Raw genomic sequence first — 27,037 nt, 5'->3', positions numbered from 1 at the left:
AATGACACGGTGTTCGAAAATGACAATGCATTTCTTTGCTATGCTAATAAATATTCTGCTGCCATTTTATGGGAAAAAAAAAGACATTCAAATTATGTGCCTGCTTGGTGCATCCTATGGAGTATTGTCCTGTAATAATATGCCGGATCAATCTGGCTACTCAATGAATGCTAAGTGCTGGAAGGTCATTATTATTGCCTCATCTCTCATCAAGGGATCAAGGGATTTCACTCACAAACTTCCTCTCACTGGGAGGTGTGAGCTGACAGCTGAATGTCATTTTAATTGTGTGTTTGCAGCTGGCAATGCAAGAGCGTCACCAGCCACGTATGAGTTCTTGGGTGCACCCCCATGGCAAAGGGCTTGACACGACGTTTTCACCAATCATATGAAACACCATGCTTGAACACATCTTCACAAGGTCTGAAAGTGGCTAGTATTATTCACTTAACGATAGTTTTGCATTTATTGTGGGTCCTGTTATCGAATTAAACATTCTGGAGAGTTCAAGTGTCCTGTGCTGTAGAAATAATAGATCATAATATTGTCGATAATGCTCTCTGCATCAATGAGAACTAGGCCAAGGGCGTCATGGGACGTTGACATTGCTCCAGAGCATAATCCTTGTCTGAGTGTGGTATGTACAGTACAGTAAGTCTCATACCCGAGTCTCTTTGTTCACTGCAGTGCAGTGATGCACTGTCTCACTCTCGACTCCTGGCAGGGCTTTCCATTCTGCCTGTCAAAGGCAAACCTGGTTCAAGCATTGATGTGAGCTATCAAATGTCCTGGAGACTCATTTTTTCCCCCTTTCTGCTCTGCTTGGATTTCGTGGATCAGTAAATCATATAGAAGGAGTAAAAAAACCTGTTCTCCATGTGAGGCGGTGAAACACATAGTCTTTTCAAATTATTTTATTATATATTGTATATTGTATTACACAGGGCATGGACTGAAATTTGCATTTCCAGTCAGTAATGACAGATTTTTTTTTTCCGCTTCTTGAGCAAAGGTCTTGTAATGGATCAGACATCAGTGGGAGAAATTTAAAACAAGCATTAGTCACTTGGAAGAAGAAGAAGAAGAATCTTTAATCGTCATGTACACAAGATACACACATTTACATTCAAATGAGCGTGTATCTTTTCTAAATTTGTCTTTTTTTACAAAACTGGAGACTGATTCACGAGGCAACCCGGCTCAGGTGTCAGAGAGGTTTGTGGGTCCGATTCTCAGTTCCCTCTTGACCATGTCAGTGTCCTTGAGCAAGATACTCAACCAGGTGCTGCATCCTCTTTGATGCTATCAAATGCCTTCCCATAGTCAGTGAAAAAAGTGAATCATAAAAATAAATTCCGTGGCCCACAGCATTTTCCATTTCATTGCCAAAGATTTTGCAATCAGTAATTTTGGCTCCCATTTTGACACATGGCATTTAGAAGAATGAGTGTAACGTCAATAAGCGAAACCATTACCCCAAACCGTGTCCACATAATACATATTTAATCATATATTCAAATTCATTCTATTTGCATGGAATCAATTATAATTAAAAAGATAGGACATATTCATATTGGTTTTATACTCGTATTATTTAGCATAAGGCAAGAACCTTAATACAGGAGCCAATTATTTCTATTCTTTAGCTCCACAGCCTCCTTTGGTTCAAAACATCAGATGTGACCTCTGCCTTGTGAGTTGCTTTGCTCCCACAATTACATCTTGCATTGTAATCACTTTGGTCTCAGATCACATCCACATGTGACATTGGTTGTTTTTCAAGCTACTTCTTGGGATACTCATAACACTATTTTTCTTTTTACTTGTTTACAAACAAATTAATTTGACTATTATTACAATGCTTTTTAACTTTAGATGAGTCAATGGTGGAGCCCACAAGTCAGCTTTCCATGGTGAAATTGAAACATTCTTGTTGTGAGGCTGCAGCACTCTTTCACCAAAGGGGACTGGAATGAAGCATTTCCATATTTGATTACAGACAGTATTTAGATTTTTTTTTAGTGACCATTACAATGTCAGCTCTCTAAATTATGCCTGGTCTTGTCAAACTAAAAAAGGTTGCTGTAAATGTTTCAGAGTTGGCTGTTCTGTGAGAAATATCAATTTACCCCAGACACATTTTGACAAATAATTGATAACATTGCAAGGATATGACACATTTTGAGAGAGGGGGATGAACGTTAACTCTATAAACAGGCACATACTAATGCGATTTTCCAAAAGACATTTTCATGTCAATATTACATTTTTCCCTTTAAAAAAAATAGCATTAAACAAATCCTCAAATGCTGGCAATGAGCCTCAGTGTGTTTTCTGTGGGAGGACAATTACTGTCAAAACAGTGCAGTGCTACAAACAGACTTTGGCTTCACCCCCAGCCTGACATGCATGGTTACAAGGCACCAGCAGGCTTCAGAGCCCTTCCTGTGTGGAGACACATTCCACAAGATTGCACTGCAACGAGACGCCTCTGACTAGCCCTCTAATGAGGTTGGGGATTGTCAACAATCTTCCCTGGTGCATCTCCAGTCAGGCAGTGTTGCTTTCTGCACACAAGATTGCAGCCCTTGAGACTTGGGCTTGATAATGTAATAACTGGGACCTCTACTGGCCTTATTAGCAAGACTAAAGGAGGGTGGCCAATATTCACCCACAGTCTCATTAAACATTTGCAGCAGCATCAATGTACACTTGCTATTTAAGGGGCACGTGTTGGTATGACATCAAAAAGAATTTTTCACAAGACTGGCTGGGTCAACTTTTTGTGACAAGACCACAACTGGCAGAAAATACCCAAAAGGTTTCTGTTTGCTTTAGCGGTGGGTGAAGGGAGACTTTCCTAGATGAAAAGAGAAGCAAAATCCTTGTTGGACTGACATGTGATGAACACAACGGTTGGTTCATGGAACATCTTGAAGCTTAATTTCCCCATCACTATTGTCACTATTTAAAGGAGACTTATTATGCAAAAGGTATCTGGCATTTTCATGACGAATTACACCACTGTTAACATCAACTTGTCACACTTGAAATCAGTTGGGTATTGGGTTGGTAGTTTTCTCTCATGCAAATTCTGAGTCTGGCTTTTGTTACCATGACATTGAGCAGGGACAGACTTAGGGCGTTGCAACTAAAGACTATGATGTGTTTTAAGTCGACTTTCTATTCTAGCTGTATTTATTGACTTTGTCAATATTTGAGCAAATTTTATAAACGACTAGCGACAACTTGGAGACGTTTGGTGTGTCCGGAAACTTCCGCAGAGTCTGAGACTTCCTCCAGTGCAAGTGTTCAGCCCTCAAAGTCCACATTGCGAATGAAGCCACCACTGGCCACCTTAACCATATAGCTCGCCTTAAAGAGGGAACCCATAGAGATTTTTTTCTTCATGCACGGCAACGTATTAAGCTTTTCCGGTGGAAAGGTCGGATGGCATAACAATTTCTGCTATCAATATATTACAAGCAACTGGGACACCATCCGACTGAAACCTCCATCGTTAAATGTGTGATAACTTGGGGCTCTGTAAAAGGTACATTTAATAGTTTGATGCGAGTACTTTTCAAGGTCAAAATGGCATCAAAATATTTTACTTTTCACAGTCGATGAGATAGTAGCAGGCTAAACTGCTATGTGCCGCTACGTTCACCATCAACTGTTGTTGAGGTTTTGAGTTTTGATTCAAAACCGTGTTTTGTGGCTGCCTAAAGCACACCTGTGCTGTCATCATGATGCCTAATCAGAGTCTTGATATGCCACACCTGTGAGGTAGGTGGATTATCTCGGGAGAAGTGCTCACTAACACAGATTTAGAGGCTTGTGAGCAGTATTTGCGAGTATAGAGTCGTGTATATTGAAAGGTAGATCTTTGACTTCGGGCCACGAAAAATGGGAGCAATAACAAGCGTTGCATTTGTATTTGTGTTCAGTATAGCGACCACACTGCCCTTGATAAGCCTCTGAGACTAGCTACTAAGCAACGGCAAATTAGTAGGTTGACCTCAAACCTTATTCCGTTTCAGCGCTGTTCTCACAGTTCATTAGTTCTTCCAAGAAAGTTCACCAAGCATTTTCCAGCTTGGTCCAGGTAAATAAGGGAACATAGGGACTCTTGTTGGATGCTTTACTTCACAATAAGGAACATGCAGTAGTTTCATCGATGGATCATTTTAGCACTGGGCCAGCATTTGTGTCATGCTTAATAGGTTTCATGTGCCAATCCACTAAGTTAAACAGGCCATTATGTATAGGTATGTGTGGATTTTTTTTCTCCCCACTACAAAGATCTGGAGGCCCGTTCAGAAGGTTGAATGCAGATGGTGTGATGTGTATGATTAGACCGGCATTGACACATGGCAGGAGGCCGTGTTAGTGTGAAGATGCTGTGGATAGACAGTGGAAAAATCTAATTCACACGAACCAGCAGGTGGCTTGAAGGAGAGTATATTCATATGCACTGCATGTTTGAATCCACACTATGTTTCCACAACATCCGGGGTGAAGAACATCAAAGCTTTTTTTTTTTCCTCTTAAAAATGAATATAGTCAGCGCAGAATGGTGTGTATTTTCTTCACTATTGTGATTCCCAGGTGGAACCTGTCTGCCAGAACTTTAATAAAACATCTTGAATTACTCAGAAATTACGGACCCACTCCGCTGTGCTAAGTCCTCCAACTGCACTGGGAAAAACATGTATTTATTTATTTATTCTATCATATTGCTACCACAAAATAGGATGCTGCTGCTAGAGTTCATTAAGACACACATAGCCTATACGTCTTGTTGATCTATGATGTGTTTTATACATAGGTCGGACTTTATCTTTGCTGCAGGGGCAATTACGCTTGTACGAACAAGCACCTTGCTCAAGGGTATGAATAGGAGTCGCTTCCTAGATTCATCTTCCTGCTGTTAAATCAGTGGTCTATTGACCCGGCACAATATCCCCTGCTGACACAGGGGAAAAAGGGGACTTTAATTATATTCAAGAGACAATTTTCCGAGGAAATAATGCAATACCCCAGTGGCAAGGGGAGCTCAAAGGCAAGGGGAGTATGAAAATAACGTGAAATTCAAAAGCGTCATGTATTTTATCGGGGAGTCATCTCTTTCCCCTTTGTGGGAAAGCATTACAAAAATAATTATGTTGAATTATACACCAGGTCGCTTTAATTGGTTGCTATCATCGTCATGGGATCTATTTGTAATAACAAACAAGCATATCAGCAGTGAGTGAGGCTACAACGTGTGATTTGTATTTAACCCCGCATGCCTTGTTGGGGTGTAATTTATAGAAACCCAAATGGTCTGCAGAGGGCGACTGAGACCCCTGGAAAAAAAAGGGAAAAATACTGGGATGGAACTTTGGGCAAATGTAACTCTTACTTCTACCAACAGAGAGCAGCAGCGCATAACCTTCACCTTCGAAATTATCTTTTTGAAAACATGGATGGAAATGTCTTTCTTTCTTTCTTTCTTTCTTTCTTTCTTTCTTTCTTTCTTTCTTTCTTTCTTTCTTTCTTTCTTTCTTTCTTTCTTTCTTTCTTTCTTTCTTTCTTTCTTATCTATTAGCATATCACTGACCATAGATCCAATGATTCTCACACAGTGGACAGATGCATGTTTACCTGTTTGAGCATAACATCTGAAATGTCAAATTGAAGTATATGACTAAAACAGGCAGGCTCAAATTCTGGTTGAATTCAATGGACATAATCTATCAATCCATCCATTTTCTACACAGCTTTTCCCTCATAGGGTGATGGTGACCTGCAGCCTATCCCGGCTGACTTTGGACAAGTGGTTTAGTACATCCTTGACTGGTCAGCAGCCAATCACAGGCGACATTGCCAAAGAGCCATTAACACTCACATATGAACAATTTGTTTTTCAATTAACCTAACATGCATGTTTTTGCAATGCGGTAGTCCATTGCTGTCCAGACTGATTACATCAATATGATTTTCTCAACTTTATTTATGGAGCACTTTAAAGTAAAAATAAGACATATCAAAACAAAGACAGTTAAAACGATGAATTAACAACAAAAACAGAAAACACAATAGGACAATAAAACAATGCCGAATATCATGCTGAGTCAAAAGCATGGAAATTAAATCCACAACAAGTGTTTCATGTTTCGTTGTAAGTAATTAATTATTGTGTATTGAAGTGGTAAAGGAGTTCCAGACGGGCAAGGCTTGGATCTGGTATTCGATTCAAGTGGAGGCGGGCGGGGGGCATTTTGGTGTGAGGTGACTTCAGCGAACACAAGAGGCGAGACAGAAACTCAATTACTGGGGAAATGGAAGTCTCCTGTTATGTGACAGTGACTGTATGTTTCTTGTGTGTTGGGGGTGATTCAGAGATGATAGCATCAAAGTCCCCCCATTATTTTGTGTGATGAGGAAGAGATGGCGCATCCCCACACAGCTGCCCGGGGGCACGTTGAAGTCATCTGCTTGTCACACACGATGACAGGAAGCCACGCCGCTGAATGGACTCCGCTGGCGGATTCATCAGGTCCGACAATGAAACTGGTCAATGGCAATAATGAACAGGCAGCATTAGCATTTTTGCCAGATACCTGCAGCGTGCACTGTGATATATCCTGGCCTGATAACAAGATCTGCAACTCATTTGGCAAATTCATACTGCCTTTCATTGGCAGTGTTTTGATGCTGTTTGGAATTCAGATGGAAGTATCAGGAAGGTGAGCTGTCTGGGAGGTTACTTTGGTGGTGTTGCTCAGTGTTCATGCTCCACCCTTGATCCCCAGAGACACAACAAAGCTGCAAGACAGAGAATCAAGCAACTTCTGTGGAGTCTCATGCAGATCAAATGAAGTGTGTGTGTGTGTGTGTGTGTGTGTGTGTGTGTGTGTGTCTACTGAAGATTTAGTGGCCCTGACAGATTTATCAGTGGGGTCTTTTGTGTCCGTCCCCAGCTTCCAACACATTTTGCACACAGCAAAGACAGTGTCGACAATAGCATGTGTCCTGTCCTGTTTTGACCCCTTTTAAGATTTACAAAAGTCCCATTAAAGCATTTAAACAGAGCTAAGAGTTTAACCTTCCAACTGGTGGCAGGCCTCAAATGTTGAAACTGCCAGCCTCTCACCGTTGCCAGACAACATTTAATGAGATGCAGCCAGATTGCTAATTGACTTCCTGAGTTCCACGTAGGCCTTTATCGCCATGACAACAAAACCAGCCGTCCTTTTCCACACTCCCATTGAAAGTTTTGGTTGTTGGTTTACTATTTACTATTTGCATACTATTTGCATTAGCGTGCAAGGTTCATTATAGACCGTCTTCAATCTTTCCTCCATGAATAATAGATTGGTAATGTTAAGTCCAAGCTAATATTATTGGATGAATAATGAGTTCTAATCAAGGCAACACATGATTGCACAAATTATATGTGGGAAAGACGTATTAATCACTCACATAGGGTTGTGCGGATGGGGGCTCCTTTGAGGTCAAGGCCATTATTATAGCGGTGTAGGGGGATCTTCGCGTTTTGGCTTGTCTGGCTCCCTGCTGACATCAACACAGTCCTTTCTGTTCTCTGTCAAAGTGACATCAGTCAGGCCTCCTTGACGGCACATGTGCGATTTCCTCTCCCTCGCTGACAAGACCCCCAACTCCTTGAGATCAGGTCACGTGTCCACATTAGACGAGTAACAAGATCCAGGATGTCTCATCCGAATGCAGAAACAGGAAAGAGGCTGCTCAAGAACATGCAGCAAATGGGCATAAGAAAATGCTGCAGACAGCCGTTAGTAATAAACACACTTGATTTTGTTTTGCTAAATTGGACTGTTTAAAGTAGTCGATACTCTACAACAAACCAGGTATTTAAAGAGCGAAATAAAATAAAAAATGATTAATTCTGTTGATTCCCATTTTGCTCTTATGAATAGCTCCAGGGCTTAAGTCGTGATTCTGGATTTAAAATGATTGATTCGCTGGTGAACTCCTTTGCAGCCACTCGGCTGGTTATTATCAATTGATCCCTTTTGTTCCCCAGCGGGCAGCGCTTGTGTGGCTACCAAATGTTTTAGTCATGCCTCCGAAGGCTCCTGAAGACATTCAATTGAAACAGACAAAATAACCAACACTATTATCCCATGGGCACAATTACATCACAGTCATATACTACTACACCCCCCCCCCTCCCGCCGCCCCCTTCTTCTGGAGCAACATTGCACTGGCCAGTGCAGGAGTCTAAGGGAATGGTGATGTTTACGTCTTTCTCATGATGTTGTTTATCAGACAGTCATTCAAATAGTACACGTATGTATTTCTTAATTGTTGTGTCTTATTGGACATCTTGCATATTGCATACATGACCCTCAGATCCACTCATTTGAAAGAAAGCAGGAGAACAATTATTTGCATGATCGGACACACATTGTGTTCATCCAATTCCATAGAAATGTAATTATCAAATGGTCAAATCACATTCATTCTGGAGAAGAAAGGTCTCATTTCATTGTCTTTCAGAACATGGCCAATTGCATTCATGAAATGATTCCACCTTTAAGTTTAGATAAGCCACCCCGTGCATGAAAGAAAAGATGGAAATGCCAATCTTGTTCTTGCTTGTTTAAATATGTATGATGGTGAAATGAAGCCAGCTTCTATTGTACTGATTTGTCTCTTTATTCTCAACAATAAAGACAACGCATTTACAGAATGGATCTATGCGCTGCTGAATAAATTATCGCCTAACAGTGTGCTAAGCTGTAAAAGACAACTGTGCCAAACACAAATGCACATATCTAATGAGAACACTTCATCTTTATCACACATAGTGTGGCAGTTATATTACTGTAGGACGGGGGGCAGCATATTCCCCATTCGCTTATTCATAAAATGACTGACAGACACTGGCACAAGTCTCCGATCTGAGCTAACATTTTAGAACGGCAATATGTGGATTGCTATGGAAACACATTTGTCAGCCCCCCCACCTGGCTTCTCGAAGACACTTCTGAATCCCCCAACTAATATCTTGTATGGGGATGCCCCTTGTTTCTCTCATAAAAAGGAAATGATTCCACAAAGGCATATGATTAGCAGAGCTGAACATTATCTCCAGAGAGAGCACCTACACATGGCGCAATCTGCTGAAGGAAAACTCGCTCATCCCACCTGCTGCTGGTATTAATTACGTATTGAAAATAAGGTTGCGGTATGCACTGTTAATGGATGCACGGGGAGAATACAAGGCAACAGTAGGGAAGCTGATAATGCTTTCCTTTGAATGAATTTGAGAGATAATAATAATAATAATAATAATAATAATAATAATAATAATAATAATAATAATACAATTATCCAACATGGCAAGTAACTGCTTTGTGAAAAATATTTCTTGTAAAAAGACACAATAAATTGTAAGACACTGGTGAACAGTTTATGTATTATGTATTTTGAAAAGCCATTGAGGCTGCTCTTCTCAGAATTCCCTCACAGAACACAGTACTATTGTTATGGTATTTTGCCAACATAATCCATCTTCATTTTTGATGAAAGGCTATATGTGACTGGTATGGACTGGTGAGCAACACACAGCCTGCTTATTTACTTCCAGCTCATTTATTCTCATTATGCAGCCCAGCAGACATCAGCGTGGGGATTTCTGTCCCATAGTGTTTCAATGATATAGAGAAAGAGACAGCTAGAGAGAGAGAGAGAGAGAGAGAGAGAGAGAGAGAGAGAGAGAAGAGAGAGAGAGAGAACACAAGAGCACGGAAACAAACCAATGGGGGTGCATTCATTCTCTGCATCTGAACTTTGACACCTTTGACAGAGTTCGCCTCTGTTTTCAGGCTTTTCAGTGGCACCAGCTCATTCTGTTCTTTTCCGTCTGCCCTGTCTGGGGGGTGGTGCTATGATTCAAAGTTGTCTATATCCCTGCAGTAATTATGTAATTATTCTGAAATATTCAATGCAATTTGCAAAATGTCACACAAGCGATATAGCGCTTGGAATTATAGCAGGTGCATGGTCAATGACAGTCAACGGCATACTAATCTTTAATCACCTGCAGCTCTCACCCAAAATCGTCTGGGATAGGCCTCAGCTCACCCGCAACCCATTGTGAGGACAATCAGTATTGGATGGACAATCTGTTATCATTTATGAAAGCTTTACTAATTGATACTGACAAATCTCAATCAAAATTTATTTTTAGCTAAAATTCCTGATTTCAGTCAAATGAAATCATATAGGAAATAAATAATTGCACTTGGCAAGTGTTTACTGACAACAAGCAATAAAATCAATGTATTGAAACCCTTACTGATGAAAAAAGAGAATGATTTCCTACAAGTTTATTTGTGTAGCCCTCAATCACAAAAGAGTCTCAAACGGCTTCACGTGCCCACAGTTGACTAATATTGGCAAAATCCCCTGATCCGAACCCCCCAACCGGACAAGTAAAAACTCAAAAACCCCATATGGTGAAAAAAACGACAAACCTTGAGAAGGGACCACAGATGGGGGGGAATCCCCCCTCCAGAATGACCTGCCTTCAATGGTTGCAGGCTGTGAGTGGGCAGCATATACCACATAAAGTTGTGCAATACAATGTTGACTAGAACAACATGAGAGTCCACTTAATAAGATTAAGCGCTGCAGGAAGACACCTTTGGAAAAGTGGATCCGCCTCCGGGGGCTAAAGGGAGGAGAAGCGGTAGTAAAACAGGCCCACGTGTGGTTTATCTTAAGAGTCGTAAGAGTAGAAAAATACATGCCTTTGATTTCCACGGAAAGTTTTTTCCGAATTACTAAATAAAGAGCTTTGGTTTTGGCTCCGTAGCGTGTTGCGGATGAATGTTTCAGGACAGAACGTACAGTTCCAACTGGTTTGGCAAGATGGGAAGGTGATAAGCCGTTTAATATTTTATAAGTAACAAAACCTTAAAATTGCTTCTTAAGTGGAGCGGGAGCCAATTCCAGCTGGCTAGTATTGGGGTAATATTGAACGTACTACTACTAAGCATTTTGAACTAACCACAGTCTTTTAATACTAGACATGGGAAGACTAAAAAGCAACACATTACAATCGATGAGGCGAGACAAATGCATGAATTATGCTCTCAAAATGGCCACTAGCAGATAGAATGGGAAAGATCTTAGCGATATTGTGGCGATAAAACAACACACTTCTGGTAATATTCTTGATGTACATTTGAGAGGAGAGTACGAGCTGTCAGAATTAAAAGTATAAAATATATAAAGTAAAGTAAAATTACAAATGGTCAAATAATATATACAGTTGTGGATGTTGTATAGATTTTAGCCACAATGTACTGTCAGTGGAAAAAGGCTCCTCTAAAATCATTTAGCACCTAGACATGAGGGTGCCCCCTCTGAAAAAAAGGAAGCAGATGCTTAACAAATCTAATTTGATCTGATGAGAGCACTCACTGTAGTTGTGAAAACCTCACAAAAGTATCTTTTTACATGTATGCCTCATTCAATCCATTGTGATATCATTTCAATCTAATTATGATAACCATAATCAGATTTCAGAATCAAGTCAATCTGTTCGCTCCCATTCTTTGTAGAATAACTAGAGCATCATGTTTCCTTTTTTATAAACCTTATATGAAAAGACGATATAATTAAATGTATATACCTTCAAAGTTTGTATCATGTAATCTAACATATTGAACAATGAAGACGTTACATTTCCTTCAGTGAAATATTGCCAATGGACAATAAGAGCGGAACTGAAAATTAATGGACAATTGCATTTAAAGTATATACCACATCCACTGTCATTCACACTGACTGCTGTGGTAAATAAATATATTAGGTATGTTTAAAGAATTTTTTTAATGTTGTTTTCCCAATTGGATTAAGTGGTGTATCCATAGGTTTTTTTCCCTAGGGACTAAAAAGGACTGAACATGGTTGCACTTTTTTAAGGCAAACGTGTTATTGTCACGCACATTTCCGTAAACGGAATAATCCCAATGATAGACTTTCATCCCCACCTCCCATCCACTACTGGGTAATCAACACAGTGACTCAGTGAGTCAGGATTGATGGAAAGTGAGCCTCTTATTACCTGCAATGATGATAAAATCCAACCGCTGCGTCATTTTTAGGTTGGGAATCCACTCAATTTCTCGTAGGGACTGAGGTCACTGAAATGATTTCTCTCTGCCCTTTCCGACTGCTCTTCTGATTCAAAGAGTGTTTTAATGATCTGGTGCTGTCAGATATACTGAAATCAAACATGCCTTCAGAGACTATTAGCTGACAATACAATAAACCAGTGTTACGATGGAATCATAGAACGGTGTTTGCGAGGGGATGGCGCAACACTGGTAACATACTACTGCATATGTGAACGCACTGCACTCCAACGCAAAAAGGAAGCAGTGAACAGATGGTTTGATTTGTACAATTTCCATCAAGTCATACATGATAAAACATGTATTAACAAGCAGTAATTACAAACTGAGGCAAAAACACCACGTGTTTGGTACCCAGTTATTGACTTTGAGAAGCAGTCGAATTAGCTGATCTCAATCACCCGAAAGACTTCAATTAGCTGATTTTGATTAGATGTGAGGATCAGACTGCACTTAGAGGTTACCATGGTGATCATATCTCCTTCAGAGTTATTGAACGGGACAATGATTCAGCTGAGAGAGCTCCCCTAGACTGTGACCAAGCACACCTTACTGTTTCTTTCCTGTTACATTTTGAGCGACTTTCAAATGGAGAATTAAATTCATTCACACAGCTATTTTGGGTGAAACATCGCCAGTTTGCCTGACACTCTGGTCACGTCAGTAAAGCTGAAATAATTTGATTGTGAAACAGTTTGACTAATCACATTTGTTGGTTGCACCACACAACCGAATGTCCAGAGGCGGGTATTCCATCAGACTGACCGTCCGTCAATCCGTCACTGACGGACGCCCGGTTTGCTGACAATTGACGAATGACAGAATTGAGTTTTCTTCCGTCAGGGTAATCCTCACTAAATGTGTCCATCAGTGGCGGGAACCAGTTTTTCTGATGTTTTTTGGGGGGAACGACTGGCGGGCTAATGGACATCTGACGATCTTAACTGACAGACTGACTGACAGACTGACTATTACACTTCAGTTCGTCCAGAAAAATGACGGACTGACGAATGACGGTTGGGTACCCTTTTGCCGCTGAGGGATGACAAATGATGGACCAGCAAAATTTAGTGAAATGCCCACCTCTACGTATGTCCATTCACAAACACAAATGATAAATAGGAAGGAAACAGCCACGGTCACATATTGTATGATAGCCTATAACTGTGGCTAATATGGTCATCAGATAATCTGGCTATCCCAGATTCAGTGTACTAAGCAACAAAGACATTAATTACAGTAATACAGTTAGATAGAAATACACTACGCAAATTAATTAAAACAAACTACTTTCAGGACATTACTGAAAGCATAGTTTTCCACTGCTTTTATATCCGTATAGTGATATTAATTTCCCCAATTGCTTTTGCCATACTGATGTATCATTCTGGTGTTCTTCATAGAGTTACAAAATTTGATTTATTACAGTTCCCGCTTCAAAGAACAACAAATGACGATATGATTGAAAAATGATCTTAAAAGTGAGGTAGTGTAAATCTCAAGTGCACCAAGTTGTGAGTGTGGCTTTATATTCAGCTCATTCTTGAATGGGGTTCATTCCGCAATTCTATTCACTCCCATCCACGAATGAACAGCATCCTCATACATTGAGTTTAACGCTCCTCTCGCTGCACCTCCACGCAACAAAACCTGCTCATTCTGGTACATAACGTCGCTGTGACTGTATTTTGGGGGGCAGGGGAGGCGCTTTAACCCGGTCACGACGTGGGGAAGTTGCCCACTGCTTTTTCTGCGTTGCCATGGGGTTTTTCTAAACCCTATTGACTGCGACAGGGTCCCCGCTTTTATTTGAGTCAGTCTTTGTGGAGGCGGAGGAAGAAACCGCTATTACTTTTTTTCTTCCAGAGGCGGGGGGGAGTGGCACAAGCAGCATCCACGAGAGGAGGAGGGGAGGTTGGTCCACAGATCAGACCCACTCACTGCAAGCCGGGCGAAGCGCCGTTGCATATCCATCTGCTCTCCTTGGCTGGGGGGGATTTTAGCCAACTTGGTGAAGGTCTGCCTAATGTTGCACCTGAAGGTTAGTTTCAAGAATTATTATTTTCAAAAGACAATGCATGTGGCTATGCTTTTCTTAAAAAAAAAAAAGATATGTTTTTAGTTTACCAAGTTCGTTGTTGCACTTCATGGTAGCTGTCACTTTAGCAGCATGTGTGGCTCCCGTTAAAAGCTGGGTAAATATTGTCACCTCCCCAAAATAATGGCCTAAGTTAGTATATTTTATTAATATTATTTTATTTATTTATGTATTTATTTGCCTTAAACAACTCCTCATGATGCTGGTACTGTTTGTTAAAATCAATACATTGTAGTACAGTTTATTCAATTCTAAACCTGAATGAAGTTATTAATACAATTAGTATAATCAGTGTATGCTATAGTTTTTTGTGTTTTCTGGAAAAAAAGAAAACAAAATGACTTACGACTTAATTTTAGGAAGGTGTATAGATGTGTAACATATTGATTAATATTTTGCTTCTTTTTAAATATTTATAAATAACTGCGAAATCTGTGCAGTTGTATAATTGTAAGTATAGTACAGTTCTAAGATCAAATATTTACTGAAACTAAACTTCTGATTAGCATGCCTGCGGATTACGTCACTCATTTTATACCCCTGATAATGAAGTCACGATCAATCAGTTTACTCATTCCAGCACTTAAAGGCAGCATAAATGAATAGTGTCAGTAGATTGGGAAAATATCAGGAACTAGTAAGTTTCAACAGCACAGCTATCCCGAATGAGACTGTAATCTTAAAATACGCAAGTGTATTTTTCCCCATTGCCAGTCGTGCAACTGCATGCCACAAGATTACAATGACTGATGAGACCTTAGTGATTGTGATTAAAAACACATTATCGCAGATTGGGGCAGAGGTTGTTGCATATCGCTTGCTGTAATTGATGGGGCTGTGACCGTGTGTAGCTGTTGTATACTGCTCTGGTGCCCTTGATGAATTTATAGACCAGTTGCATCTCACTTGGTTGACAGTGAATAACCTAATTTCAGATGTCAGTGTTACTGCAGTTTCTCATTACCAAAAAAATCCTAACATTTGAAGTCTCTATTCTTCTACTTGTTTGTTGTTGTTTTTTTGTTGTTGTTGGTGGTGGTGACTCAATCCGCCCGGTTTATATTGAACGTAATATTTCTGCTTTATTTTCATAAAATGCAAATTTCAAGTAATTTAATATCTTCCCACCCCATATGGCTCAATTACTTAACATGTAGACCTTCTGAAGGTCAGATTGACATTAATTCATGTCATCATCTCAAGCTGCTCTTCAAGTGGAGCAGATCCTATTTATGAACAGGACGCACAGGCGGAAGCACACACGTACAACAATTACCAGGTTGGTTCCTGGAATTGAATTTGTAGGCCAAAGACAAGAGCTTGTAACAGCACTTGTCATCACACATGGTCCACAGCCTCTCACTATTCAGGGCAGTGGTGCTTTGTGTCCAGAACTAGGTCGAATGTTTCTCACCAAACAATTTGAGCAAGCGCCAGTAATTGGACAAGCAAAGTGTCCACCATCTCCCAACGAGCCCGTGTCAGCCGGTCCCCAGCCTCTTAATATGCAGCTCCAACCTGATGCATTTCATGGACCTTTTCATGCTTTTAATCAGTTAGATCACAAAATGCAGCAAACAGAACATCCTTTGTAATGGCAGACAAGCTCGTTTTTCATATCTTTGCGCTTGGTGCACTCAGTTGACTGTGAATGCACATCGAATGTTATCTTCAAGGTCAGGAAACATCTAAGTTCCGACCACATCGGTGTGCTTTTCCGCTGTGATAACTCTCTTTGCGCCATACACGCAAAAACTAAAAAACACACAGACTAGTGTTACAAATGTTACATTCTTTGTTTTTTTGTGGTTACACAACTTCACAGGCGGCCTCTGAAGGTGAACGTTTATTGAAGATGTGAGATAAAAGCAGGCTTCACCTATTCATATTGTGTTTGCCTTACAACAGACACACCCGCGATTACAGTTTGTGTGGGTGTGTGGATGTGCATGTCTCTCTGTTTGCTCTCACACGTGCGTTGCATTGTGTTAGAAAATATGAGAGAGTAGCATAAAGAAACACAGATTTCCCTTCTCTTTGAGCAGCCGGCGTATTTAAAGCTTTTGATGATACGCATGTTTGGTAAGAAACAACAATTGAGCAATGTTGCCTTAGAATGATAGCTTCAGTTTATTGTGGATGTTCCAGCGGCTTGTAAGAAGGAGACTTACATGTCTGTATCGTCACCATGGTAACCGTGAATCACCTGCCTTAGTGGTTTATGATATTGGGAGACCACTGCGGACACCTCTTGTGTTTATGTGATATTACTCTCCCACTTACAGTAATTGATTAGACGATGTAATGTATATTTAGAGATAATAGATTCAGATGTTTGCTACCAAGTGGATTATTAACGAATTAAACACTACGATGATTGCTGTTGATCAATAGATTATAGGCTAACCAGGACTATCAGGTCTGTCGTAGATCGCTTTGATTCAAGTGAGTCTAAAGAGAAAAGAGCTACGCATTTTTTTTAATGATGTAATCATTAAAAATGTTCCTTACAGTTAAATTCCGAGTATATCATGTTCAACACCACATGTGGTAAATACAATGGCTCTTCGACAGTTTATCGAAAATAAAAAAAGAATTCTGTCGTCATTACGACAAAATGAAGGATGAGTTTATGAGTATTTATTCAGGTGAAATCGGTGCTAAGGGAAATGCTTAGCTCACATCAGTGAGCAGCAATTATTTGAAATATCAGACTAAGGATTGTCTATATTGCAAACAATTCTGCGTAGAGGCGAGTTAGATTGACTGTTGGTATATGCGCAGATACAGAAACTTTTTTTTTTTTTTGAAGCGGCTGTTTGCACCATTGTGGGCATAACCATAGCTCACTTGAATTGCCGCCAATGAAAGCATCTAAAAGTTGGCTGGGGAGGTTACAGATCTGCGCAGTCCACCCCAATAAACTACCCCCAGGAAATGTGTGCATAGAACATATCGCTGAAACCAAGTGCTGGTCGGCAGAAATATCAAGTGGCATGTAGCACCTTGCAAGTAGCCTGACCCTAATTGAGCTTCAGCTCGGGCTCCAGAGCTACAAGCAATTATAATGGCGACCCATGCTCCCAACTGCACACTTCAAGTGCTTCAGTGCCTTGCAATACCAGAGCCCTCTCCTTTCATGATAGTCACCAACCACATCCGCAAAGGGACTGGATTACCTGGAAGTGTGTTTGATAAGATAACATGTGAATTTCACTGACTGCTTTCTAGCAATGTGCATATTTATCTAGTACAATTTTCTGATACAGGAGTGGGTCAGAGAAGCCTTAGAGTGGTGTTGGAGAGCATTATTTTCTTGCCGCCTCTACAAAAGATGAAAGGATTGAAATGGAGGGCTTAGAGGTGCTGGCCATCAAGGTTTACTTGTTATGTAACATATCACTGTGTAATTGGGGACACTGGATGTGATAAATGGCTTCTTGCACAACACAAATACAATCGGCAACTGAAGGACGCCCTGGCAGTGAGTTCAGTGCCATTCAATTTTTTACAACCCTTCTTGGGCCAAGTTGGATTTTGCATATCTGTAAAAAGTTAGTGGCTGGCTATCTTGTGCATGCGCAGCTGCCCGAGGGTACATTTTGAACTGTCGTAGTGCTTCTCTTGTGGTACTGAGAATATTTTGTCATATAATTTTACACAGCTTGCTGCTTGCCACAAGCCATGGAAATATAGTTCTTCTTGTTTTTGTACGAGCATAAAAATTCCCACATTTTACCTGTGCTGTTTATTCATACCTGAGGCTATTTTTCAAAGCTTTTTAATTGGAAGGTTGACACCACTTGCTATTTAGAAAATAGTATTATGCTGTCAAAGAAATTAAAAGTCGGTTGGTCCAGTTGTTTACAGTTGAACCTCAGTTCACAAATCACCCTGTTCATTCTTCCTGGTGGGGATGGGCACATACCGCCAATTATTATTTTTATTTAATTGTTTATTCTGAAACGCTGTAAAAGATGCAGTGCGGCAAAGTACATTTTTGGAACATAACCCCCAGAGATGCTATAGTGGACAGGTTGTCCAGCGGGAGCTGGCAGCTTGACTGGAGGTTTCCATCTTGACATGCTTACATGCGCTTATGTGGGTCTGTGCCGGCCGTGCATGAAGGCAACTTAGTTCTGGGGTTGGAATGGATTCCTTCTAATTTTAGTTTAATTTGCTTCACGAACATTTTGGTTCATAAAAGGAATCTTATGCCATATTACGTAATGAACCGAGGTTTCACTGTATAATATGTATACAGTACTACAAAATGTTTGCTCAATAATGAATAAAGCCAGGTAGTTGGCTTAATTAATCAAATTTGCTCATGCTGTGCAGAGGTTTGATCATCCTGTCGTGGCTCAGCTAAGACAGAACTATGACAGCACTGGACACATGTCCATATAATTCAATGTTCATGTAAAAAACATTGTTGTACACTGCCACCAAACCCTCTAAGGAACAACAAAGATGACAGCTATGCCCAAATGAATAAGAAGTTATAGCCCTTAAGTCACTGGTAAAGGCAAACATTTCCATTTCAATTGCAGTTTCACTTTGGGACAACTCATGCATGCAGAGAGGTAAGGCAAACAAAGAACACGGGAATAAAAGTGACAAATGTAAAGAATGGAACTGAGGAGCACAGTATTACTAGCTTTGTGTTCTGTGAAGGGTATTGTGTGTGGCTTCATGGATAAGGATCCAGGGGGACCCCTGGGACATGGAAGTGAAGGGCACCAAGGACGAGGGAGGGCACGTGACAGACAGGGGGCACGGAGGATGAACTCGGACCTGAGTTAAACACGCCTCGTATTATTGTCACACTACTCTGATTAAACTGCTCATTATCATCGGCAAGTTGAAATACAAAATAATTCCATCTAAAAAAAATAGCAAATCAATTAAATGAAACTTCAACCATCCATCCATCCATCCATCTTCCGCTTTTCTGGGGTCAGGTCACAGGAGCCGCAGCTTTAGCAGGGAAGCCCGGACCTCCCTCTCCCCTGCAACTTCATCTTGCTCTTCCGGTTTTGGGGTAAACAAAAAACAAAAAAAGACTAATACCCTGCTGTTTACATGCTCCAATTAATACACGATTGTCAACTTGCTCAAAAACCAGAGAGAGTAAACCATATTAACAGATTTGGTTCTGTGTTATGTGCAAATACCCCCCTGATGTTGGGAATCACGTGTAAGGTTGACATTCCTTTGAACCATATCACAGGTCGCAAACTTGTGATGTCATTCTGAAGGTGTTGTGACAATGAGCCTAAAATGAGGTGTATAGTAGATGACTGTAAAACAGGGTCGCTTGTGCATCCAGATGCTTCCCCTGGGACCTCATTAAGTCATGTGGTGCTCTCATGAGTCCTGTAAGAGGATGGCTGGAAGACTCAAGTAGGCACAGGCCTGTGTTGGCCATGTTGATTTGGTGTGAACTTGCAGTCGTGGTGTCTGACCTGCATAGTAAGCGGCTGCTTATTTGCCCAATGATACCTGCAGGTTTAGCACAACATTATTTTCCAAAGTGAGGATTAGCGAGCAAATCAAGCTTGATTAGACTCATGAAACCAAAAGCTGACCTGCTGAGTGGCCAATTTGCTAATTGGGCTACCACCTGAACCAGGCCTGTAATCCGTATTTGTTTTCTGTAACAGCAGTCCCATTGACTCATTCAATTTATTGGAGAATTCATGAACAACCAATGACCTAATCTTCTCATCCTAATTGGCAGAGAGGATTGTATAAAGCTTACTCACAACAAAAACGTGCTGGCTGTGTTCTGTGGCAGAGCTCTGACAATTTATTGCACTATGGAAAATGGTTGTACCTTTTTTAGATGTACTTTCCTTGATTTTTCCATAAGCAGTTGTGCAATGTAAGAAAAGCCTCTGAAAATATTAGAACGAAATCGCAAATATTTTGGATGATAGGAAGAGTTGACTCATTAGTTCAAATGTATATCATCCAAAAATATTGCAAGTTTTGCTCAAATATATTCAGACTACGATTACTGTATTTTGGTGACAATTGTTCACGTTTCTTGTGCAATAAGGGATGGAATGTTGCCCATCTTCCTGGCATGGATTTTAAAGCAGTGATTCAGTGAGGAGCTCCACACCTCCTTGAAAAGTTGGTTGTCACATTTGCATTTAAATTGACTTCTTGGCTCTCTGATTGACTTCTTAAGTGAGTGACAAATTTGACAGTGACTTTGCCTCTAATGCTCTTGCATAACAGAAGCCGGATTAACATTCATTGAATAGTTGGTAAAATGTTGTTTCATAGTATAGGCAAACCACGGACATCTGCTGTTTGACAACTTTTCTCAGAAGTGCAGATTCAATTCTAGCCAGTCATGCTTGACTGCAGTGCAGTGGAATTATATGTTGCATGGCAGAAATGTTCATGGCAGGGAAGTTTTCGTAATTCAGATCACAAAATTGCTCTCAAACTGTATCTATTTACTCTGACTCGCTGTGTGTCAGTCGAGCTATTCATCCTCAGAACCGCCAATATTTGTAACGCCTCCTCTACCGTAAGTAGTAATATAAGATTTTTTTTTAATCGATCATGGTGATCAGCAGCGTTTCTCAATGCAACCACTCTTTGCTACAGAAACCTGGCGGCACCATCCCAGCTCAACGTGCACAAGAGTAAGTAGAACCATCAAATTGACTGGGACGCTGTAGTTTAAAGAATAATGACTCGTAACTATTTCTATATTGTTTTATACGATAAAATTGCACCATGGTAATGGAATATATACAGAACTAGGAAAAGTCAAGAGGCCAGGAGCATCATATATCTACATACGCAGAGTGATAACACATAAAAGTCTGAAAACAGTCAAAATGACAGCTCTGATATTCCTAGTGTTAATGTGCTGCACTGGGTTGTTGGTTTTTTATGATGCCAATTTGAGGACAGGATGTGAAATCTGAGCCGAAGCAATCTGTGGGATGTGAAGTCCTGCCAGATGTGAACAAATGCACTGCGTGTCACAGAAAGAGTAATCACACATGTTTATGTGACATTGATGTCACCTGTAATTCATTCAGTTTCTGAAAAGAAAAAAAAAAACAGTCTCAGTAGGGGGTCACAATAAATTAGGAGGGGCACAGAGACCTTGGAGTGACAGTTCCGCTCTGTGCTTTCAGAGATGCTTTCAGAAAGCCCAAATAATTGACGGTGCTAATGTTGAGGCCTGTCACTTTTCTGACAGTTGTTGAATTCACGGATGTCTGCCCTCTGAAATAAACAACAAATGCATAGCTGCTTTTTAAAAGCATTTTACACCTCAGTTATCCCTTCCTAAAACTTGCTTGCCCCAGATGAACCGACACTTTGCTCCCTGTGTCGTGGAATTGTGATTATCCACTTCAGAGCGTGTGGAGAGCAGACATTTGGCAACTCATCAGGCTCTGTTCACAGATTTGACTCCCCAAGGGTGTGTATTCTTGTTGAGCTGGTGCTTTATTGGCCCCTTAGCTGTGCTGTGTGGTATAACTCAGATGCCTATGAAACATTAGCATCACATCCACAAGCAGAGAGCATTCCCTATTTCCCCAAGCAAATTCACAGATGGCCATACCTCTTCCTGTGGTTCACCAGTGGAGGAGGTGCGCTGGGTTACAAGCCTGCCTCGGCTGCTTAGAGCCCAGTGCCATTAATACCACATGGAGAACTCTTTGTTACTCGAGTCCCTCTTTTTGTTGATCACCTGCAAGGTGGATGAACCTTAGCAAGACTTGTAAGTGTGGCAAAAGCTTAACTACAAAGTATTAGGACTGTATAATGTGTCGTTCTGCAAAGGCCAAGCAAGGATCAGATCCTCGCGCTGCTCATAACATATCAAAAAGCATTCCTCAGAATAAACATTTGTCAAATAAACTCTCATTCTCCAAAGCTGTTTAGACACAAATGGGTCCTTTTGGGACTGTCTTTAGTTATCTCAGTCCTGAAGTAAACAGCTTTGTTTCCTCTTTTGACACGTTCTGGGGTATGGAAAGAATTATTGAAATAGCGGAAACACATTTAGTTTTCCACATTTTATGTGGTTTGTCTTCACGAAAATTGGCATAGCCTCAAAGGATAACTGTGTTTTGTTTACATCAAAAGAAGTGTGTTACTAACATATTGTGACTATAGATAATATAAAAAAACCTCAACTTTTATACAGATACCATTGTATTGGCTTCAACGTACTCTGAAAAAAAGGTTTAATAAATAAACATAGTCTGTCAAGTGTTTTAACCTTGTGATTTTTTTCATCCTCATAGTACTCTTCATAGTACAGTGGAACCTCAAGTTATGAACTTCTCTTCATTTGGTTACACACATGTTTCGTAATGCAAACCGTCTCAGCATGGATGAGCAGAGGGATCGGTGCTGAGCTGCTCACACTATTGTTCATAACCAATTGCGATAGTTGTCCTGTTTTTTTTTCTTTACTCTTAAGTATACCTCAGTATGACTTAAATATTACCGTTGGATGTAAAAGCCCAAAAAATCCACATAAAACCCTATTTCTCCTCCGCAGTAGCAAATAGAATGCTATTGTGTGTGCAGCTGGAACTTCCACCTGCACACATACTTCTTCCAATCACAACTGTAACAGCGGCCGCCTAGATTTCTGATTGACGTGGCGTTTCCCTCTACATTGTTTTTTAAGAAAAAAAAACAATTAGAAAATAGGCAAAAGAAAAAAAACATCTGAAAAAGATTGTTTTTTGGAAGGAGACTCTTTTTCAATGGAGGAGCGGTTGTCCTTGAAACACGATAAGCATGTATATTTGTTTAGTATTATTTTTTCAAAATAAAGTATATTTTCACTTATGTTCATATTGTACTGAATTTATTTTCCACCACACACCAGTTACAATTATAAAGTAAAATATAAATATCAGAAAATGTAAATATTGTATAACATATTTTGCGTGCTGGAACAGATTCATTGCATTTCCATTCATTTCAATAGGAAAAGTTACCTTGATTTACAAACCTTTGTAGTTACAAGCGGGGTTTTGGAACAAATTAAGTTTGTAATTTCAAGTACCGCTGTACGACAGTGAAGTAGTGAATTAGTGAAGTCAGCCAGCACAGAATGAAAACTGATTGATTGTTACACACTGTACAGCAAATGGAGTTGGAAGTGTTGCTCTGTAATCTGCACCGCAAAAACTACAGTGTGCACTGTGTATGTTTTTGTATGAAAATGCAGATGCTCATTTTTATCAGTTGAATTGAATGTACTGTATTTGTCAATTTTCTGTAAAATTGTAGAATGCTACCAAATACTAAGCAAGCCCCTCAAAATGCCTCCCTGCCACACACTCTATGGTGTGTTAAGGTTATAAATGACTTTACCAGCAGGAAATTGGGAAGGGCATCACATCAAATCAAGTCATTGATATTGAATAGGTTGTGTTCTCATAAGCGAAAACCACATTAAATCACGTTTGTTCTATTTGATTCATGAATTGGCTGCGGAAATGCATCCACAATGATGTTGAGGAACACTTCATGTGACCAATGTCAGAGACACTGCTAGCCACAATGCAGACCGCAGCAAATCCACAGCCATCATCATTAGAGCTACACTGCTTTGGACACTAATGGCCGTCCCTGTAGTGCTGTCTCGACACATTTAGATGGTTCATTTGAGACTTCGTGGTGTGAACACATGAAATCTTTGAGGAAAATACGATTCTTCAAAGCAGAAGGCTGTATTGTGAAAGAGGAATACAAGAAAAACATTATTTGTAACAAAACATGATTTGTACCACCCTCTTAAAACCACTCTAAATCAACAATGGATACTAATTGGGGAATTTGTCCTCATTTATCTTCTTTTAAGAGCTGGAAAATGTGGCGTTTCAATATTGAGTAGGGGATGGATGGGAGGAAACACAGGAAGCAGTGTTAAACTGGGGGATGGGCCTGGTAAAATTGATGGCTTGTGTACATGCAGTCAGTGACTCCCAATTGTGTTTTAGATTTAAAATAGCCTCATCAGCGCCTTCGAAATAAAATATTTCTGCATGAGAAGGTGTAAAGTAAACTGTGTGTGACCATATTTCATAAAGATGGATTACCAATTTTCCTTTGGAAGATATGAAAATGCAAGATGTGGAAAATCAATACAGGGTTAGCCCAATCACATTTTTCACATTATTTATTCATTCAACATGAAATGCCGTATATGGCCATCTTTTTTCCTATTACACTATTACATTTTGTTTCAAAAGATACAATACAGATTTGAAGTCTTCCAAATAAATTATTTATACTGTAGATGAGCCTGCAGTCATTTTCCTGGGTGCTTTTCCAATTTGACATACATTGCTCTATTCTCCAAATGTACAGTTTTTCAATCAATATGCTTTCAAAATAACTGAGCTTCAATGCACCCCTGAGAGCCTTTGGTATATTCCTCATATCATTGGTAGAAATCAGTGTGGCCTTATCCTGCCACCCAAGAGCTCATTAATTAAATTCATCCCACTCGGAAACACTGTATAGTGGCTTTAGCTTTTTATTCTGTAAACCACATTTTTTTCTGCACACAAAAAAAGCTGCATATCAAGTAGCATCAATCATTTATCCCCAGATAAACCAGGATTCCTTCTTTGCTAATTGAAATTGATGGTATTGTGGCAGATAAAGCATCATCCCTGTGGCTATGCTCTGTTCTACCAGATGCAGATCAATACTCATCGTCCATGGGATCAGTCACCCGTATAGAGTAAAGGTCGGAATCCCCAGTAGTGCATCCATTTGGATCCTATACTTAATTGTTTATCTGAATTTCTAAACATTATGGGAAAATAGGTTGCACAGTCGGTAATTCATTTAGTTTGACAATTAGAGGCAGAACAAAAGATATTTTAGATTAAAAGATCATATCGAACCCTTTTCAGCCAACTCATTGAGTTCTGTCACTTTTTGCTAAAACAGGAAAAGACATGTCGAGATACTAATCATTGCATGTATTTCAGTTACATTCTCTGCAATCCATATGCAGGAGGTCCTCGTGTTATGAACGAGTTCTGTTCCTACGCTACCACTAGCAGCCAAACACCCTCCCCCCGCTGAGCGATATTTGAAACGAAAGACTCACCGTGGCATGGAAGCCTTACCGCGGCCGGTCTAAATACATCTCCTTTTAGGATCTTTACAGACCTTTACAGACCTTTGAGGACGTCGGGGCGAGGCTTCCGTTTTCCGCTGGCAGCGGCCGAGGTCCTCAAAGGTCCATAAAGGTCCAAAAAGGTCCTAAAAGGCGACCTTTATGTACCTTTGAGGACCTCGGCCACGGCCAACGAGAACCGGTAGCCTTGCCGCGGCCATTGAATCCTCACCGGAAAAATAGACCATAGATGATTACATAGATGGAAAAAATGGGCTTACCATTTGTTTACCATCTATCATTTATTGTCTACAAAATGGGCGTTCGTCACTGGTGGATAGACAGACCGGTCCATCACATAGACGGAATGCCCAGCTCAAATAGTACATCATAGTAGAAATGGGGATTAGTGAAGTCAGCAAGCGCAGGACAAAAAAATCAGATGCATATTGATAGTAACATTTCTGAACAAGTTCCAAATTCTGAATACTATTCAAGTCTTACGGTGGGGTTGCGGAAAAATTGCAAATGAGCAAATCTAAAATTTGGCATGATTATAATATTGTCAATGTTTCACACTGTGGTGCCCTTCACTCAGTTAAAAACAGAGCAATTTCTAAAACTTCCTTTTATAGAGTTTTTCAGGGGACACACGAACAAATGCCTCTATTCACTTGTGTCCAAAATGCTAATGCCACTGCCATCCAGTCCTAACACGTTTACAAGGGTTCCCGTTTCATGACATGAGATGGTCCGCACCAACTGTTGTTGGCCTGGGACTGCATTAAAGACAGACTTTTTTCCCAACATGAGAATTATGAAAACAAGGCAGATTGTTTCCAGCAATTTTACCCTGGTTCTTCCCCGCTCAAAGATGCAAGCAAACATAGATTGCTACGTTGAATACTGAGATTTGTATTTAGACAATGACACCTCTGTTTACAGTATATTGCAAACGTCTAATCAAGCTTATTAATCATGAAAAATGTAAAGTTGTTGATTAAATGACTGACAATGCAATGGTGTTGTCAGTGAATTGTTCCACAAATATATTAATGAATGCTGTGCGAGCTAACTTAACAATTACAACATCACTCTACATCTTCCATGCTTGTCGAGGGTAAATCAAATAATAATCCTGTGTTTGATTATTATATTTTGGCAAACCAATACCAAAATTCAACCCTTAACAAATGTATGTGCTTTGAGTATACTACTTCATGGATCGCAGAGTCTATTTTTTCTGGAATAGTCATCTGGATTTTTTTCTGGAATAGTCTTCTTTTAGTACATTTTGTGCACAAGATGCTATCATCCTTGTCCGCAGGCCACAGGTTAGAAGTTAAAATCTACTGCAGACTTCTTGCCTCGGGCTAAAGTTCTTGTTTTGGTTTACTTGGTTTACATTTTGCATTCTTGACTAAATTGCAACCTTTACAAACAAGCTATTGATTGATGGCCTGATGCAATGTTTGGAAGCAGATCAGGCTGAAGTGGACTGAACATGAATGGATCATGGATATTAGGTTTTTGGATTATCACAATCCATGCGCTTCTAAAAGTCACTGAAATATGAAGCATTGAGTGAAAACTGTGCAAGAAAGATGGCAGGTGTCCTTC

General features: G+C 40.1%; 1 protein-coding gene and 1 long non-coding RNA gene across 6 annotated transcripts in view; one reads left to right on the top strand and one right to left on the bottom strand.

The window, feature by feature from the left end:
- Positions 1–5,974: 5,974 nt before the first annotated feature.
- Positions 5,975–10,750, bottom strand: LOC147142515 (uncharacterized). The gene is made up of 3 exons (XR_015088150.1): positions 10,512–10,750; positions 7,471–7,751; positions 5,975–6,558 (listed from the first exon to the last, which is right to left on the bottom strand). It is a non-coding gene; the product is annotated as an uncharacterized LOC147142515 (long non-coding RNA).
- A 3,343-nt stretch (positions 10,751–14,093) lies between these two features.
- The window catches only part of chl1b (cell adhesion molecule L1-like b), a 50,891-nt gene continuing 37,947 nt past the window's right edge, over positions 14,094–27,037 (top strand). For all 5 annotated transcript variants that reach the window (XM_086041211.1, XM_086041210.1, XM_086041208.1 and 2 more), the window contains exon 1: positions 14,094–14,220. The gene's annotated coding sequence lies outside the window, so the exon portion shown is untranslated. The remainder of the gene's footprint in view (positions 14,221–27,037) is intronic.

This window comes from Filicampus tigris, chromosome 9, assembly GCF_054856515.1.
Source record: "Filicampus tigris isolate MCC_2025a chromosome 9, RoL_Ftig_1.0, whole genome shotgun sequence".
Classification (NCBI taxonomy): Eukaryota; Metazoa; Chordata; class Actinopteri; order Syngnathiformes; family Syngnathidae; genus Filicampus; species Filicampus tigris.
The sequence above is the reverse complement of the archived record's forward strand: the minus strand, read 5'-3'. Positions and strand labels throughout refer to the sequence as shown.